This window comes from Papio anubis, chromosome 18, assembly GCF_008728515.1.
Source record: "Papio anubis isolate 15944 chromosome 18, Panubis1.0, whole genome shotgun sequence".
NCBI classification, from domain to species: domain Eukaryota; kingdom Metazoa; phylum Chordata; class Mammalia; order Primates; family Cercopithecidae; genus Papio; species Papio anubis.
The window spans coordinates 4639547-4659212 of NC_044993.1; positions in this window are offsets into that span (position 1 = coordinate 4639547).

A 19666-nucleotide genomic window follows, 5' to 3' on the forward strand; every position below is an offset into this window, starting at 1 on the left:
AGCTCCAGGGACAGGAGGGTTGTGGAAAAGCAACTTTCTGTTTATCTGTTTTGTTTTTTTTTCTTTTAGGGATTAGTGCTATAAAACCCAAGTGCCTAAGTGAGACGGATGGTTCAGAATTCCTCGGGCAAGCGCAGGCTCCACCGGCTCTGCATGCAAGGGACATAAAAATTTACCGTTTGTTTCCGGGAATGCTTTAATTTATGGGATCCATATGGTGACACTGGCCAGACCACAGCCCCCACAAATCCCACAGGCGTGCTGGCGGCTTAGGCTGGAGCCAGGAGGCGGCACCTCGGACCAACACACTTTATTCATTCATCCACTCACGGCCCAGGGTAACCCCATCAGGACGGCAGGTAGCCTGGGGCCTATACCAATGTGGTTTCCACCCTGGGGACTGAGCCACTCCCGCAGCCTTGCCCCGAGTCGTCTCGGGCAATGCTGCAGGTGATGCTAAAGAGAGGAAGGCTTGGAGCTGCTGTGTCCATGACGGGGCACGGACAGCACCTCCAGCCAGCCCCAGAGGCTCCTGGTGCCAGGGAGGGCTTACGGGGCAGCACCAGTCATGCTGGGCCGCATCTGTGTTCAAGTCCCCAGGGGATGGGCTGGAGGGGTGCAGGGGAGGGCTGTGCCATGCCCCAGTCTCGACCCCTGCCCACCTCCTGGTCCCTCCTGGAGCTGGGGGGCCAGGCTTCTGCTAGAGGGAGAAACTCAGAGGCCCCTCCTGGGGTGGAGATGGCTCCCAGAAGCGGGACTGTGAGTGTAAGGAAAGAAGTCAGCAAACACAGCTGTGGTGAGGCTCACCCTCCGCTCAGCTCAGCACTGGAACAAAAGAGAAAACAACCCTTTTTACTGAGCACCTACTATGTGCCAGGCACTGATCTAGGGCTTTATACTGAGTAGCATAGTTAATCCTTCCAATAAGGCATGGAGGCAGGAAGAGATGAACTGAGCGGTCTGAGCTCCCACAGTAACTGGAGGTATATGGATTTGACCTGAAGCAGTTGTCTGTAACCTCAAACAGCTTACAAAACAACTGAAATACAGCTTTTCAGTAGAGAACAGAAGATGGCAAGAGGAAACACCACTGGGGGAGATGGGAGCACAGATGACAAGTACTACAGGAGTTTGAGGATGGGAGGGGTCAGCAAGAGTTGGGGAAATCCACACGGGCTTCCTGGAGCAGCTGGAATGTGAAGTGGGCCTTCAAGAGGAGTAGGATTTGAAAGGGAGTAGGAACAGGAGGGACAGCATTCCAGGTGTGGGAGGCACCTGCACAAGGCGCCAGAGGCAGGAACACATATGAGATTGTTCAGACACGGAGCCAACTGGGCAGCGGGCTTCCTGCAAAGGCAGCTTGGACGGGCTCCTGCTCTGCCTTAAGGGGCTCGCAGTCTGGGACAGGAGTTGGAACACACGTCCCCGCAGGAGCCAGGAGGGGAAACTCCACAAGGGCACCGAGTGGAGACAACAAGGAGACAGCCACAGCCCTTCCCAGGGTCAGCAGGTATCGCCTTGATGGAATTGAGTCCCACTTTCACAGATCTTCTGATTTTTCAAGAAGAATCTGGGAATCCTCTTTTTAAAAATGTTTTTATTAAGAGACAGGGTCTTGCTGTGTTGCCCAGGCGGGCCTTGAATTCCTAGACTCAAGTGATCCTCCTACCTCAGCTTCCCAGGTAGTTGGGACTACAGATGGATGCTACCACTTCTGGCTTTGGGAATCCATTTTTTAAAGCTGAACTCTCCTGATGATGAAGTGTCAGCAACTAATCCCCGAAACGTGAAAACACTGTGCAAACCCTCATACACTTTTGATGAGAATGCAAAATGATGCAGTTGCTTCACAAAACAGCCGGCAGTCCATCAAATGATCTAACATAGGGTTACCTTGCAACCCAGCAACTCCACTCCTAGACATACAGCCAAGAGAACTGAAAACATCCAGCCATCCACACACAAACTTGTACAGGAAGGTGCGTAGCAGCCCTTAGTCCCACAGACAAATGAATACTGACTGCCAACAACCCAAGTGAGTGTGGAGGTGGGTTCTTCCCCGGTCGAGCCCCCGAGTGAGACTGCGTCCTGGCCAACAAACCAAGTGAATGTGGAGGCGGGTTCCTCTCTGGTTGAGCCTCCATGTGAGACTGTGTCCTAGCCAACACCTTGATCTGCAGCCCAGTGAGAGACCCAGAGCAGAGGGCCCAGTTGAACTGTGTGATAATAAACATGTGTTGTTGCAAGCTGCTAAACGTATAGTACTTTGTTACACAGCAATAGAGAGCTGATAACAGTTCTTAAAGTTCTAGAACAGCACCTGGCCTGGGTATCAGTGTTCCCTGGTACCACTGTCTGCTGAGCTGTGTGTGTCAGAAACAGAGGGAACCAGGTGCCAGTCCCTCCCCTGGCCTAGCTCTTCCCACCACTGTGACTCTTGCTGGGAGTGAAAGGATTTTACCCCCTTTCTTTGTCAGCAGCTGGCCTGGCTCCCAGGGGAGCCTGGTCAATATTAATGGACCGGCAAGGCTGCAAGGCACACAGGGTTTTGTGAATATGGATTATCTCATGCTCAGCACCATCTTGAAGGTGGAGGCAAAGGTTCTCAGCCAGGTAATCAAACAGAGGCAAAGGGCCCCCCTTCCTTATCCTTCTAAGGCCACATTTACGACAGTCCCTGAAAAAGCAGGCCCTGAAACCTGCATATGTGCTGTGCCTTCTCTACCAGAGCCAGGAATTCCAAGCCCACAGTGGGTCTGGATTTAAAGTACTGTTGTGCCTGGGCCTGCGATGTCATCATCCCCCACTCCTGGGGGGCCCTGGAGAACATGGCATCTCAGAGCAGTCCGAGGGGCCCAGGCAGATCGGGCCTCGGACGACTGGCCAGGCTGGGAAAATGCCATTGTTTCCTGAATTTCCCTGGACAAGAGCCACCACCTTTAAAGCTTTAGTCAGTTAATGGGGAAGGGTGAAAGGGGGAAATTTAATAGGGTTCTTCCAAATAAATGGGGATTCACAGCCTACCGCTGAATAGCCTAATGAGATCCCGCATTGTTATGCTTTCTCCAGGGAGCTGGAGCGGTTTCTGGAGAAAGCCGACTCCTGGTAGACTCAGGGGAGGAGGGTGTGGGGGAAGACAGATGCCACATCCCTGCTCCAAAGAGGAAGACTGTGTGTGTGTGCATGCACACGCGCGTGGTCAGTGCCAAGTTTTATCAATTTTATTAGTCCATGAGATCCCTAGGTCTGGGAGCCCCAGTCTATTTCAGGTTTTTTTGTTTGTTTTTGGTTTTGAGATGGAGTCTCACTCTGTTGCCCATGCTGGAGTGCAGTGGTGCGATCTCAGCTCACTGCAACCTTTGCCTCCCGGGTTCGAGCAATTCTCCTGCCTAAGCCTCCCAAGTAGCTGGGACTACAGGTGACCGCCACCACGCCCAGCTAATTTTTGTATTTTTACTAAAGACGGGCTTTCACCATGTTGGCCAGTCTGGTCTCGAACTCCTGACTTCAGGTGATCCGCCTGCCTCGGCCTCCCAAAGTGCTGGGATTATAGGCATGAGCCACTGTGTCCGGCCCCAGTCTATTTTTAAAAATGGTTTATTGAGATATAAGTCACACACTATACAATTCACCCATTTAAAATGTACCATTTGATGGCTTTAATGTAGGTATAAGCTGTGTAACCATTACCACCATCCGTTTCAGAACATTTTCATCACCCCCAAAAGAAACGCCCATCCCCATGCACAGCCTCCCCTCAACCCCATCCTTCCAGGCCCTGCAATCACTCATTTGCTCTGTCTCTGTGGACTGGCCTCTTCTAGACATTTCATACAAATATCATTTCTGGACATTTCATACAAATCCAATATGTGGCCTTTTATGCTGCCTTCTTTTTAAAGTTAGCACCATGTCTTCAGGTTTGTCACGTTGTAGTGTGTAAACCAGTATTTTGAACAACAAAAGACATTCCAGTTTGAGGACCCGCGGCAGCCCAGGGGCTGCTGGACACAGACGTCAGAATTCCCTTCTCCAGGAGCCTCTTCGGCAGGAACTGGTTGGTTGTTCACGGAGCCAGTTCCCTCTCCCTCCTGGGCATCCAGCCAGATTCCATCTCCCGGCCTCCCCTGTAGAAGGGCACAGCTGGTGCCCCAGGTCCTGGCTACTCTCCCAGCTGGGAGATCTTAGTGAAGCGGCTTCACCTCTCCAGGCCTTGGTTTCCTTTTGAGTACGATGAGAGCGGCACTTTGGGAGGCCAAGGCAGGCAGATCACTCAAGCCCAGAAGTTCAAGACCAGCCTGGTCAACATGGCAAAACCCTGTCTCTACTAAAAATGCAATAATTAGCCGGGCACAGTAGTGGGCGCCTGTAATCCCAGCTACTCAGGAGGCTGAGGCAGGAGAATCACTTGAACCCAGGAGGCAGAGGTTGCAGGGGCAGAGATCATTGCACCACTGCGCTCCAGCCTGGGCGACAGAGCGAGACTCCGTCTCAAAGAAAAAATGATAGTGACAACACAGTACCCACCTCCAAGAGGAATGATGGAGGAAATTCAATGAACTCTTCTGCTGAGGCACTTGGACCATAGCAGGTTCCCAACAAACTAGCCGATCCTGTGAACTAAGGGCGGGAGCATCAGGAACAAGAATCGAAGCATCACGGCAACCCCATGGCCCCGAAAAGCTTGAAGGGGTGTGTGCTGGGGAACGCGCCTTGGCCTTGGGTGCAGATGGTGGGGGCAGGGCCTGTCCACTGACCCTTACACCCTGGCCTCTGGGCAGCTCCAGCTGGTAGGGCTCTCCTAGCTGCCGGCCTGGAGCTCCATGACAGTCTAGGGTCCCTGAAGTCACAGGGGCAGGATGCTCTGAACAGCTAAATTTCAGGAGAATGGGGCCCACCCACTTTTCCTGACCAGCCAGAATCATCTCTTCCTTCCAAGCAAGCTCCAGGTGCGCCCCAGGAAGCCGGGGCTGCTAATCTTGAGTAAAACACACGTAGGCCTGAGTCCAAGCTGCCACTCACCTGCTGGTGTGACTAGGAGAAATCAAGCGAGCCACAACTGCTCTGGCTCTCAGCTGATGTCTCCGGGAAGTGGGCTAGTAACACCTGCCTTACTCGTCCCAAGTACCTACTATGTGCCAGGTGCTGGTTGAGCACCGGCCATAGGCAGCCCATTTTTTCATCCCAGCAACCCCACTTGAATTCTCGGAGGCACAGAAGTCAAGTCAGCTGCCCAACGTCACCCAGCCGGTCACAGTGGGAGCCGAGAATGTAGGCCAGCATGTGTCCTCTGTCAAGTGCCTAGTCCCCGCCCAGTGTCCAGGGCACAGTAGGTGCTCAGTAAACACTGGCAAAGCCTGGTTCCGCACCCCCATGCCTAGCAGCCGCACAGCAACCCAGGCCATGATCTGGGGCAAGTAGGTTTGTGCTGCTGGTGAATGGCAGAGAAGGGAGGTTTGCTGACGGGCTGAGGCTGATTTATCTTGAGAGCAAAGCAGGGAAGATGAGACAAGGAACACAACCGCAGGAGGGAAAGAGACGCCAGCATCCTGACAGCACAAAAGAACGCAGCGTCACCTCCTTTTCGCCCTGAGGAAAAATCAAGCACAGGCACGAAGCCAAGTGCAGGGGGAAAGGCGGTCCCTTCCCCAGGGCACTGGCAGGGTGTGTGCAGTGGCAGGTGTGTGAGCACCTCCCCTTTAATAACTAAAGGGTTATTAAATGTGCATTGGCCAGAGGCTCCTGCCCCTGCTGGGGACGCCCAGGTTGCAGCACCAGTGCCGTCATCTGCCAGGGAGGGAGAGAAGGGAACACGGACAGGCCAGCCCTGCCACAGGAGTCCTCTTCTCCCGCTATCCTGACCCGCTGTGGCCCCACACAAAGCCCACCTAGCAAGACTTTCTGCTCAACCTGCCCTGATGGGATTTCTTGTTCTGTGCTTCAAGCTAGTGTGTCAGAAGCCAAAAACAGTATTTTACGCCCCTTAATTCCCTGTAATAGCTCCATAATGGCAAGCAGAGGACTCCAAATACTGCAATAAAGGGAATGATAAGGCTTCGGGTCAGGGGGAGATTGGAGATGCCGAATGCAGAGTCCCTGATAAGCAGACAACTAAAGGGTTATTAAATGTGCGCTGGCGACCGGGTGTAATTGGAAAGTTATTAGATATGGAATACACACAGCACCCGGCAAATGAGTAATCAGGGACTAATTAAGCACACGCCACACGGCAGATCGCGTGGGAGAGGCTGGTGGCTGCCACATCTGTGACTGCAATTAGGACCGCTCCGGCTGCAGCGCTCCTGGCTGGGGTTGGGGAGCGGCGGGGTGGGTGGGGGTTGGCTGTCTCGGGCAGGGCGCCGCAGCTGGGGGGTCAGAATCAGACTCTCCCCGCTCTCTCGGGGGCTGGAGGGAGGGAGGCACCAGGCTCCTACAGCCTTGAGGACAACAGAAGCTCAATTAGACACATGGTCCAGGGCTCGAAAAAATTAAAAGGCGGTTCTGTCCCAGGCTTCAAGTTTGGCCAGGTGATGGCTGGCTGCAGCTGCCTGAGCCCTCTAGACATCCATGAAACACATGCACAAAAGCACGACCCAGAGCCAGGCAGGCCAGGCGAGAATGACCAACCCATTTTATAGATGAGAAAACTGAGGCTGAGTGGACAGAAAGTGGGCAGAGGTCGCCCAACTAGATCGTCTTCCAGCAGGCACAGAGCACCTTGCCTTGGGTGTCTGGGTTAGGGAAAGGAGCCTGCATTTCCTGGAGGGGCAGTGACCAAGATCAAGTGGAGAAAGAGAGGCCAGATGCAGCTGGGTGACCAAGAAAGAGCTGGGACCTGAGCGGGAGCGAAGGTAATCTAGGGAATGCCTCTCTGTGTCATGTCCCTGGCCTCAGCTTCCTCCTCCATAAAGGTGGAGCTGAGTCCCACCCATAGTTCTAAACTGGATGGGTTGATGGACAGATGAATGGACAGATGGATAGGCAGTGGATAGTTGGATGGATGGATGGATGGATGGATGGATGGATGGATGGATGGATGAAGAGTGGATGGATGGATAGATGGACAGGTGGATGGATGATGGACGGGTAGACGGATGACGGACAGATGGATGAATAGTGGATGGGTGGATGGATGATGGATGGATGGTGGACAGGTAGGTGGCCTGGCCAAACTTGAAGCCTGGGACAGGCCTTTTTATTTTTTCAAGCCCTGGACCATGCGTCCTGGACCGTGAGGCAGCTGTGCATTCCAGCTTAGCACAAGAAGTCCATGAGTGCATTTGCTACATAAAGAATAGAAGAAAGAAGGGGACCCCACCCTGCCTGCCGCAAAGAAAAGCTTGTCATTGGAAGATAAGAAAGTCCCTGGTTCAAGGCCTCAAGGGCTGCCAGGGTTGAAGAATCTGGGTTCAGTTGACACTGGGGTTGTCTCCAAGCTCAGGAGCTGCTGTCTGTCCCTGACCAGGTGGAACAGAGGGTCCCAGAGCGGAAGCTTGCAGCAAAGATGGCTTTTGCAATGCCTGCAGCCATGACGTCCACAGCATCTACTGAGGGCCAGGCCTGAGCTTGTCCCTGCAGGTGTTGACCCATTTGAGCCTTAAACAACTCAGTGAGGCAGGAACTCTGTGTGCCATTATATAGATGAGGTCACTGGTGAGAGAAAGGTTGGCACACTTGTTGTGTCTGATCCCATTGTGGGATGGGCGGGTGGGGCATGGGTCTTTCCAGGAGGGTCACTAGAAAGCGGGGATCCATGTTGATGGCACTGAGAGCCTCAGGACACACTTAGGCTCGGAGGCAGCTGATGGTCCCTCACAAGGCTGGCACAGGGCAGGAGCTCACTGCTTTCCGAGGCAAGAGCGTCTCCTCATGGCTGTCAGGCAACAGGGCGCTTGGGTGCTGCTGGGGAATCCAGCCAGGCCAGGGTAAGTGGCCAGCGCCCCAAGATGTGGAGGCCCTGAGACCTTGGCATCAGCCTAAGAACCTCCTCCTAGTGGCTGGCAGTGGGAGCTAGACTGAGCTCAGACCGGCTCACCATTGACATCCTGTCTCTCCCAGAGACCCCCTCCCAGACCCAGCGGTAGCCCCCCACCCCCAGCCTGCTCATCTCCTGCCTCCAAGGGTGAGAGCCTCCTGCTGGGCCCCGGGTGTACAGCCCTGCCAGCCACAGCTCTCCAACACCAACGGGCAGCGGCCTTCCTGAAACACCACACTTATCCCGCCAACCCTTTACCAAAGTTCTGACCCTGTCACGTGACATCTAAGAGCCACGTTATTTGGTTCAGCTTAGCTTTGCATCCACATTTCTGTCACACCCTCATATCCACCCATCCAGCCAGCCACCCACCCATCATCCATCCATCCACCATCTACCCACCTGTCCAGAATCCACTCACCTGTCCACCATCCATCTGCTCATCCACCATCCATCTACCTGTCCATCACTCATCCACCTGCCCATCATCCATCCATCCATCCACCATCCACCACTCATCCATCTACCTGTCCATCATCCACCCATCCACCATCCGCCCACTTGCCACCATCCACTCACCTGTCCACCATCCACCCACTCATCTACCATCCATCTACCTGTCAATCACTTTATCTATCTACGATTATCGATGACGAAACGACATTTATCTACTTGCCGACATCTATGACGACGACGATATCTATCTTATCTTATTATCTAATGCATTTGCGTTTATTTATCTATCTATTTGTTCATTATCTATCTATTCCATTATCTAATGCATTTCTGTTTATTTATCTATCGCATTTGTCGACATTCATTCAACTATTATCTACGACATTTACTTTATTTCATTCCTCCATTTCATTCATTTATCGATTTATTTGCTCCATTATTCCATCTATCTATTATTCATCTACTTACTTATTTATTTATTTGTCGACATTCATTCATTCATTATCTATTTAATTTCTATTTACTATCTACTTATTTATCTAATTTATCTATTTATTTGTTCTTTACTGACGACATTGATTATCGACGAGAGATTGTCGACGGGATATTTATCGATGATCGATATTTATTTTACTGATTTATTATCGACGACGATGACGATTTACGGTTTAAGATCGATCGATGAGTCTTCGACGATGATGAGTCGATTATTCGGTTTGCCGATATCTTTTTCTTCGACGCATTATCGATCGCATTGACGATGACGAGATCGACGATTTGTTCATTTGCCGATTATCGTATCGGTCGATTATTCACGATGTTTTTTCATTTATCGACGATGCATTTATCTATTGTACGATCGACGCATGACGACGAGATGAAACGACGACGACGGTTTGTTCTTTGTCTATTTATCGTCCACTCCATCCACCTGTCCATTCATCGACTTGTCCATGTGTCCACTGTCTATCCATCTGTCCATCCAGGCATCTATCCATCCATCCACACATCCACTGTTCATCCACTCATCCACCTGTCCATTTGCTCATCATCCATCCATCCATTCATCCAGTAAACGTTTATTGAGTACTGACTCTGTGCTAGGCTCTGTGCCTGGGATGTAGCAGCAAGAAAAACAGCTAAAAATCCCTGCTGACATTCTGGTTGGGGAGACACACAGTATTTTAACATGATTATGAATAAACAAAGTGTTCATCTGTCCGTCAGCAGGAAGTGCCATAAAGACAAACAGCAGGAGAACAGGATGGAGAGAAGGGCAGGTGGGTGGAGAAAGCAATGGATGGGTGGGCAATGGTAGAGATATCATTTTCCATAGGATGGCCACACTGAGAAGAGCGTATTTGTGAAAAGACCTGAAGGAAACGAGGACACCAGCCACGGAGATATCTGGGGAAGAGTGTTCCTGGAACAAGGAACCGCAAGCGCAATGGCCCAGAGGCAGCAGCACATTTGCAAACCTTTTCTTAAAGGGCCAGATGGTATTTTTGGCTTTGTGGGCTGAATGGTCTCTGTCAAAACCACTCAGCTTTGCCACTGCAGCTCCCAAGCAGCCTCAGACAATACCTAAATGAACATGTGTGGCTGTTTCAATAAAACTTTATTTATGGACACTAAAATTTGAATTTCGTATCATTTTTATCTGTGGTAAAATACTGTTCTTCCTTTGGGTTTTGTTTTTGGCAACCATTTTAAAACATGAAAGCCTTTCTTAGCTCATGGGCCATCCAAAACAGGCAGCCAGCTGGACTTGGTCCGCAGGCTCCTGTTCTAGAAGCAGAGAGGAGGCCTGGGGTTTAGGAGGGGGTGGGAGGTGGGGCACCGTGCACACTGACTCCTAAACACAAGGAAATTTCTTGTAGGCAAAGCCTGTCAGGGAGGGGGGCTTGTGGGAGGGGGTGGCTAAGCCTTGACAGAAGAGGCGAACCTGGGAGCCATGGTAAGGGCAGAGCAGAGCTGGCTATAGCAGCACCCACGAGGTCACCTGCATCTGCCCGAAGGTGGCAGACGGCTCGTTCTGAAGCACACATGGCACCAGCCAGCTTGTCTATACCACCGGCTCCTCCCCTCCCTTCCCTCTCCAGCCTGGGAAGCTGCATCCTGCTGGGGCTGAGGGCACAGACTCAGCCTTGCCTGCTTCAAAGTCCAGCACCACCTGATGAGTTGTGTGCCTGCTGGCAAGTGGCTCTGCCTCTCTGGGCCCTGACTACCCCATCTGTGAAATGGAAACAGTGACAGTGCCAGCCTCCTGGGGCAGCTGCAAGGGCCAATGAATCTGTGCTGTGAAGCTCTGGGGCAGGGCCTGGCCGGGCAAGGGCACTGCAGGATAAACAGGGAGCAGGCCTGCACTTCACACACGCTCCTGGTGCCCATCACATGTGCCCCACATGCCTGTCCTCTACACATTCGCCGCATCACAGCTTCTCAGGGGGGCAGCTCTCAGTCCTGAAACAAGGGCTTCTGTCGTCCTGGGAGCTTCAGGCAGCCAGTCAAGGAGGCTCCCTGGGCAGGGTCCCGCTCGGCCCAGGGTTCCAGGCGAAAGCAATGCGCGGGCTGCTCACAAACCTTGCCAGCTGCCTAAGAGTTCCCTCTCATCCCAAAATGCCCCCTGCCTTCCTCCCAGCAATGTTCTGTGCCTCCCTCTCAGCCAGGGATTGCAGCCTTTCCCCTGGGCACCGTCCCCAGCTCCCCTCCCCGAGCAGAGCTGGCCGCACCCCTGCCCATGTCCATTAGTGGCACATCCCAGTGCAAGAGATTTGGGTTACCAATCTGCACCCCCAGACCATCAGCCCCATGTGAACAGCACTCCCAGGCCCTGGCACGGCATCCCCAGCACAGCCGCTGGAGGAGACATATCTGAGTTATGCAAGGAGCCATGTTCCTGGGTGAATGGTGTTTCAGGCGCAGGGAATGGCCAGTGCGAAGGCCCTGAGACAGGAGTGTGCCTGGTTGCATTTGAGGAAAAGCAAGGAGCAGGTGGCAGGGGAGGAGCTAGGGAAGCAATGGGTCCCGTTTCGAAGGTCCCCGTAGGTCCCTGGGAGGACTCTGGCTCTCATTCGCAGTGAGAGGACAGCCTGCTGAATGTTCCGAGCTAAAGAGACATCATTTTGATTGTTGCCTTTTTAAAATTTCAACTTTTTTTGAGTCAGGATCTCACTTGTTGCCCAGGCTGGAGTGCAGTGCGATCATAGCTCACTGCAGCCTCAACCTCCTGGGCTCAAGCGATCCTCCCACCTCGGCCTCCTGAGCAGCTGGGTCTACAGGCACGCACCACCATGCCCTGCTAATTGTTTTATTTTTTGTAGAGATGGGGTCTGGCTATGTTGTCCAAGCTCATCTCAAACTCCTGGCTTAAAGTGATCTTCCTGCTTCAACCTCCCAAAATGCTAGGATTACAGGAGTGAGCCACTGGGCCCGGCAAACTCTTTAAGCTGAGATACTTGCAGATTCGCTTGCAGCTGTAAGCGGTAATGGAGCCATCCCCGACACCTTCACCCAGCCTCCAAGGGCAACCCCTTGCTCCCTGTAGTACCCGCCGCAAGCAGGAAGTGATAACCACTAATCTGCTCTCCATTCTAGAACTCGGTCACCTCAAGCACGTTAAGGAAATGGAATCACACAGCGCTCGGTCCTCTGGGGCTGGCTTTCCCATTCAGTGCGGTCCTCTGGAGACGCACCCAGGTTGCCCTGTGCACCCATGGTTTGTTTCTTTTCATTGCTGAGAAGCGTGCCGTGGTGCGACGTGCCACGGTTTGTTGAACTGATTTCGGGTTTAACAGGATCAAGAAGCACCTTCCTCCCTGAGAGGCTGAGGGAGGCACATCCGGCAGCTCAGCTGCTCCCTCTGCGCCTCCAGGCCTTCCCCACAGCCGCTGCTCCCCACTCCCTGCTGTCCACCACCCTCCAATCTTCAGAACCTGTGCCTAGCTTTCTCTGCTGGCCCCCCTTTTCAGCGGCACCCCCTCTTCATGCACAAATTGCTTGGAGAGGGGTGCCATTTGTGCATGGAGAGGGGGTGCTGCTGAAACGGGGGAGCCAGCAGGGATGCTCCATTTGCTAGGCACCTGCGGAGCCCAGTGCTCCCCCCACCCTACCATCGCCTCCGCTGATGTCCCAGGCTGGGGAGGCCAGTGGCTAGGAGCAGCTAATCCATAGGGTGTGCTCCCTGTTTAGATGTGGCTCAGAGATGTTTAACAGTCTGCCAGACGTCAGACAGCCTGAAGACGACAGACTCTCGCCCTGGTGCGCCTTGAACCTCCCAGAGACAGACCCTTGTCACATGCGCTCCGAGGAGGAGGAATTCATCCAGCAGGTCTCCCAAAAGGATAGGAGAGTGGAGGCTGGTGGGGCCGCCGTGGCCCACGCCCTGGGCTGTCAGCTCGCGCGTGGGCCACCGCAGGTGAGCGTGACACAGGGACTGAAGGAGCAGAGCCACCTCAACCAGGGTAGTCAGTTTCTCCAGCGCCAACAGGGCATTCGCTAAAGTGATCACTAGACTATTAATTTCTTCCCCAGCCCTTGCCAAGGGTATTAGAGTGAAAAACGGCAGCTTAGCTCTAGGGAAATTCTTCAGGGTGACAAACATAAAAATAGCTCTAATTGAAGTTGATAGAAATTATATCCTTTAAAAATACACTTCCGGATGCACGGGCTGCAATGTGAGTTAACGCCAGGGCAGGGTTTCTGTCACAGGATCGTGGAAACACAGTGACAGCCACAACAAACAGCCTCAGGAGATGTCACTTCTGCTTGGTGGACCCTGAGGTGTCGGGGAGGTGGCAGTGACGGGCTGGAGGGCTGGCCACCCGGCCCTGCTGACACAATCCCACCTGCTCACCCACAGTTCCTGCAGAGGAACAGCAGGCAGCCCAGGAATAGTCAGACCACCTGCGGGTCTCTATTCCACTGCCGAGAGAATAGGCCCAGGGACTGAGGTCATTGGCTCGTTAGCGGCAAGGCTAGGATCCAACTCCAGCCATCACCACAAGGCCTTGCTCCCTAAAGCCTGATGCCCACCTGAAACTCACACATTAAAAAACGTAAATAACAAGCCAGGTGAAGTGGTTCACACCTGTAATCCCAGTGCTTTGGGAGGCCAGGGCAGGAGGATCACTTAGGGCCAGGAGTTTGAGACCAGCCTGGGCAACATAGCAACATCCTATCTCTACAAAAATTTTATTTATTTTTATTTAGAGACAGAGTTTTACTCTGTCACCCAGGCCGGAGTGCAGTGGTGTGATCTCTGCTCACTGCACCTCTGCCTCCCGGGTTCAAGCAATTCTCCTGCCTCAGCCTCCCATGTAGCTGGGATTACAGGCGCTTGCCACCAAGCCCAGCTAATTTTTGTATTTTTAGTAGAGACAGGTTTCACCATGTTGGCCAGGCTGGTCTCGAACTCCTGACCTCAAGAGATCCACTTGCCTCAGCCTCCCAAAGTGCTGGGATTACAGTCATGGGCCACTACGCCTGGCCTCTACAAAAATTTTTAAAATTAGCTGGGCACGGTGGCACATGCCTATGATCCCAGCTAATCAGGAGGCTGAGGCGGGAGGATCACTTGAGCCCAGGAGGTCAAGGCTGCAGTGAGCTGAGATCCACTGCACTCCAACCTGGAAGACAGAACAACACTCTGTTTACTTAAAAAAAAAAAGTAAACAACAGAGTCCCTAGAGAGCTTAGAAAAATTCACATGTTCTTGCACACAGTGATGAATTGACTTCTAGCAGTCAGGAAGGTTTCAATTCAGTGCATGGAAGAATAATAAGTATAATGGCAATAAAATAATAATCAACACAGGTGCAGCATCTGCTCTCTGCTCTGCCCTGTTTTAAATACTTTCCACATATTTTAATTCACTTAATCCTTGCCAGAGCCGATGAGGTAGACACTGCCATTATCATCATCATTTTCCAGATGAGGAAACTTGTGCAGAGGCTCAGAGAGGTTGCATAACCTCCCAGATTGGGGGCCAGGGCAGAGCCGGGAGTGGAGCAGCACAGGGCTCCAGCCCACCCTCCCACCGTCCCCTCCCACCGTCCCACCCTCCCAGCTACCTGCAGAGTCTGTCAGCCTGACACACGGGAGAAAACCCTTGACCTGCTGACCTGCAGGAAGTGCCACTGTTCATTCTTAAACCCAAGCTAGGAACGCACCATGCACAGTGGTATCAGGAGCTGGTCCCGAACAGCTCACGTGAAGATGTTTTTTCTTTGTGTGTTTTTGGGACAGGGTCTTGCTCTGTCGCCCAGGCTGGAGTACAGTGGCGCAATCTTGGCTCACGGCAACCTTCTCCTCCCAGGTTCAAGAGATTCTCCTGCCTCAGCCTCCCGAGTGTTTGGGATTACAGGCGTGCACCACCACACATAGCTAATTTTTTGTATTTTTAGTAGAGATGGGGTTTCACCATGTTGGCCAGGTTGGTTTTGAACTCCCCAACTCGAGTGATCCTCCTGCGTCGGCCTCCCAAAGTGCTGGGATTACAGGTGTGAGCCACCACACCTACCTTTGTTTGTTTTTGAGACAGGGTCTCCTTGGAGTGCAGTGATGCAATCACAGCTTACTGCAGCCTTGAACTTGTGGGCTCAAGTGATCCTCCTATCTCAGCCTCCCAGATAACTGGGACCACAGGCACACGCCACCATGGCAGGCTAATTTTTTTCTACCTTTTATATAGAGGGGGTCTCACTATGTTGCCCAGGCGGGTCTGAACTCCTGGGCTCAGCCTTGCGTGATGATTCTTAAATGACTTGCACCATGTGTTTCCACTCTGGATACACCTTTATCGACTGAGATTCAGAAATGCACCGAAAGCTCACTGTCTAAGCTCAAAGCTATGCTGAGAGAGCTGGGGACCAGGGGGCAGAAAACAAGCCTGTTAGTGAATTTTAAAGTATTTATCTGGCCCCTGCCCTGGGCCAAGCACCGTTCTTGGCACTGAGGACTTGGCAGTGATCAAGACAGGGAAAGATTCGGCTTCTGTGAAGCTGACATTTCAGGTTAAAGGAAGACAGGCGATGTAAATCCAATCCTTCTGGTTCCACAGGCAAACACGAAAGTCACCAAAAATGAAAATGCAGATGCCGTCTCCTGGCGTAAAGACACAATTCAAGAGTCTAAGACTCTCACCAGCAAAGGATTAAGAGTCATTTTTTTAAAAAGAAGAAAAATGGAAAGATGAAAAAGAACCGCCTCCACCCCCACCCCACACACCCGCCGCCTCTCTCTGCCCCCCTCCCCCTCTGCACATCCACAGAAAGAAATCTAATAATGGGAGAACATTGAGAAGACAGCAATTTTAGTGCCTTTTCACTGCCGCCTTCCCTGAAAAGATCTGAAGGGAATAATTGACTGAAGTGAGTCCCAGTTGGGGTGGAAAGGGGAAAAGGAAACATGGGAAATAAAAGGCAGAAGCTTCCAGAAAGGGCGCAGCACGCAGGCAGAGTCACGCCAGGGCCCCGTCAGTGCCACGGCCATTTGTCCGGAGAAATCACAGCCAGAGTGAGCACAGCCCTAGGGCCGGGCAAAGACAAATGCGCCCCTTCCACAGGAGGAAAATCACGCCCCAGCTGGAAATCCCGGGTCAGCCAGCTTGGCATCCACGCCCAGGCGGACTCTAGAACAGATCATTGGGAAAACCAATTTGCAATCACGTAAAATAGCCACGAGAATTACTACGGGCCTGGCTACTGGCCTGGCTGGTGGGGAGGGAAATGGCACCAGACCCAGTGACCTCCCTCCCTTCCAGGTGACAGCAACAGTTCAGGGGAAGACAGCAGGGTTGGGGCCATCCAGCTGCTCATGACAGTCACAGCAGCGGGCGGTGGTAACATGCCCAGCTGCGACTCCACCCAAACACCCGCCGCAATGCCGAAACCAATGATGTTCACACGATGAGATGCCCTGTGATTCTGCCTGCCACGTGCCAGGCCAAGCTCTGCAGACACCTGCTCATTCCATCCTCAGCAGTATCACGAGAGTAAGGCCGCTGGCAGCAGCACCTGTCCATCACAGCTTGCCCTCCTTCATGCACTGACTCGGTTACTGTGGGCTGTGTGGCCATGGGGAAGTGACTAAACCTCTCTGGGCCCCAGCTTCCTCATCTGTAAAATGGTCACAATGACAGTACCTACCTCACAGGGAAAAAAAAGTGACTCAAGATAGGTGTATTTAGACCACTACTGGGCCTTTAGGAGCCACTGGATAAAACCTAGCTGATTGTATTTCCCTGACAGTAACCCCTTAATTATTTAATGTCATTTAAATTATTTAGCCACCACATGTGCCATGCAATGCTCAAGCACTCTGCAAATCTTACTTGCCTGATCCTCCAAACATGCCTATGACATAGGTTCTATCATTATATGCCCATTTGATGGAGGTGGAGACTGAGGCAGGGAGGGGTAAGTCAGCTGCCTCAGGTCACACAGAGCCAGCTCTGCACCCAGACGCCATCATCCCTAGCCTGCACTGTTAACCTCGGGGCACATCTACCACTCAGAATAGCCCGGAAGGTTAGGCACTCAGGGTGGCCCTATCGCAGGAAGGAGGTTCAGCAGCTGAATGCACCCAGAGGTGAGGGCAAGATACGGAAAAAGCAACATCTGGAGATGTTGAGGGGGAAGATCTGCCGATGCAGAGATGAGAACGGAGGATGAAGCAGATGACAACGCCCAGGCAGCCTGCCCCACCCTGCCGTGGGCAGCCCAGGCTCAGGGCTCCAGGGAAGAGCGGCCCAGGCGGTCAGCAAGCGGGAGCCCCTGATGCAGCCGGGGCCCCTTGTGCTCATCTGGGGCAGCAGGGAAACTGCACACGGATGATCTGTATCCATTCTCCAGATCTTTATTCACACCCTGGGTTTGCTTTCAGTCACTATGAAAAGCAGCAACAGCCACCAGCACCCAAGGAGGTGGAGGCGCGGAGCAGGACGAGCCGAGCCAGCACCCACAGGCCCAGCACAGGGAAGGCGCGGCCTCTGTGTTCACTCTCTTGATCCAGAGGATAGGGAGAGCCCAGGGGTGTTCCCAGCACCCTCAAAGCTCGGAGATGGGAAGAATCTGAAAGGTCACCTGCTCCAGGGTCTCCAACTCCAGGCTGGGTCCTGCATGAGACCAATACGGAGGCTTCGGCCAGTGGTTTTCAAAAAGAAAATCAAATGGAATGAAAACATCGAATGTGCCGCAGGCAGTGAAAACAGCAGAGGCTGATGCCTCCGTTTCAGACGCCGGGTGTGGCAGCATTGCCGAGACCTGGACAATCAGGACTCCTGCCCCAGGCCCTGTGCTAAGAGGAGCCCAGCCCTGGCCCACACCCAGGGGCCCCCGAAGGCAAAAAGATGTGCAGCCCAGGGCACTGGCCCCCCGCCCATCCCTGTGCCAGGTCCCTGGTTTCCCTGCTTAAAAGTCCTGAGCCTATGTGCAGGGCCTCTCCCAAGGCCTATCCTCCCGAGGGGGCTGTCTGCCGGCGAGCCCTCCCCTAGACCCAAAGGGTAGCATGAGCTTTGAGGAGCAGGCTGGGGTGCCCACAGGCGTGGCCTGGTGTGATGCGGGACACAGTGATGGGTGAGAAGAGACGGCAACAGCAGGAGCTTCTGTCTGCACTCTGTCGCCAGCCCCTCGATGCTGGGGGCAGAGCTGGGGTGTGTGCATATGTGTGAGTGTGCATCACATGCACTACAAATGTGCATGTGGATACATGCACTTGTGTGTACATGTCTGTGAGTGTGTGTGCACGTGTATACGTATGCCTATGTGTATACAAGCATGTGTGCATGTGTGTGCATTTGTGTGGGCATGCATGCACATGAACGTGTTTGCCTGTGTGAGCATGGACTGTGTATGCATGTATTTTGGCATGACATATGTGTGCATGTGCATGCCTTGTGTGTGATGTGTGCACATAAGAACTGTGAGGGCAAAGGTGGGCGTGGTGGCGGGTGCCTGTAATCCCAGCTACTCAGGAGGCTGAGGCAGGAGAATTGCTTGAACTGAGGAGGCGGAGGTTGCAGTGAGCCGAGATCGTGTCATTGCACTCCAGCCAGGGCGACGGAGTGAGACTTCATCTCAAAAAAAAAAAAAAAATGTGAGGGCATGTGTGTGTCAGGCTGTTCAGTGGCTCATAGCCCACCAGGTTGGAGAAGGCCACCAGTATCCTACCCGAGCCACCAAGGCTGCAGGTGGCCTAATCCCGCACCTTTGCTTCTGCCCCTTCTGTGCTGAACGCCACCGACTAGTCGGCATCTCTGAAGCTCTGTCTTCAAAAGCTGATGAGCTGATGCTTAGGCCGGGAGCTCCTTGAGCAAAGCCTTGGCCATCCTCTGGCTCAGTGCCAGGCTTAATGAACATTTGTTGAATGAATAATCAAGCGAACGAACAAAGGCTCAAAAATCCATCAGCCAATCCCCAAACACTGCTGGAGTGGCGCATGTCAGGAGGCCTAATAGAAGCTCATTAAAGCACCAAGGCTTGATGCTGCCAAAGCACCCCCTGGTGACCCTGCAGTCCTGCAGAACTGCAGCCGGGTCCTCACCAAGGCTTCGACAAGGACCCTGGTCTGCACCCAGGGAGCCTCCACACCCTGTTCCGCCATGGCTCAGAGACACTAGGGTCCCAGGAAGGCCTGAGTCACACCTGTCCTAGTATGCGGTCCTGCCCTGGCTCTGTCCTCCTGGAACCCCAGCCCCAGCTGCTGGAAGTGCACTCAGGCCAGCCGGCCAGCAAGCTGGGGACTTCTTTATGGGACATCTGGGGTAGCAGGGAAACTCCACACTGGACGTGAGGTCTGAAGGGTGTCCCGCCCTGCTCCCAGTGCACCCAGCAGCTCGAAGGCACTGGCTTCTTTGGGTATCAGGGTTCCCTACTCTAAAATGGACATGGCTCCCTCCCTTCTACCTCGTCCCTTCCTCTTTTCCTTCTCCTCTTTCTCCCGGCAGCCAACAGTGTTATTGCTGCTGTCACTGTTGGTGGTGCGGGGCATGAGACTGCCACCCTGCAGCAGTGGCAGTGGGAGGGGCTGGGCACCTTCTGTGGTGCACGGCCTCACCCCATGCCCCTCCCCCTATTCTAGGCCATGTACCCCCTCACCCCAGAAACCCACGCCGCAGCACCTGCAGGGAGCCCAGCCCGCACGGCACGGCCTCCGCCTCCTGCAACTGCCCACTCCCGGCTCCATGCTAATTACTCATTCCTGCTGGATCAAAAGTCTTGTTGATTAAAAAGCAGA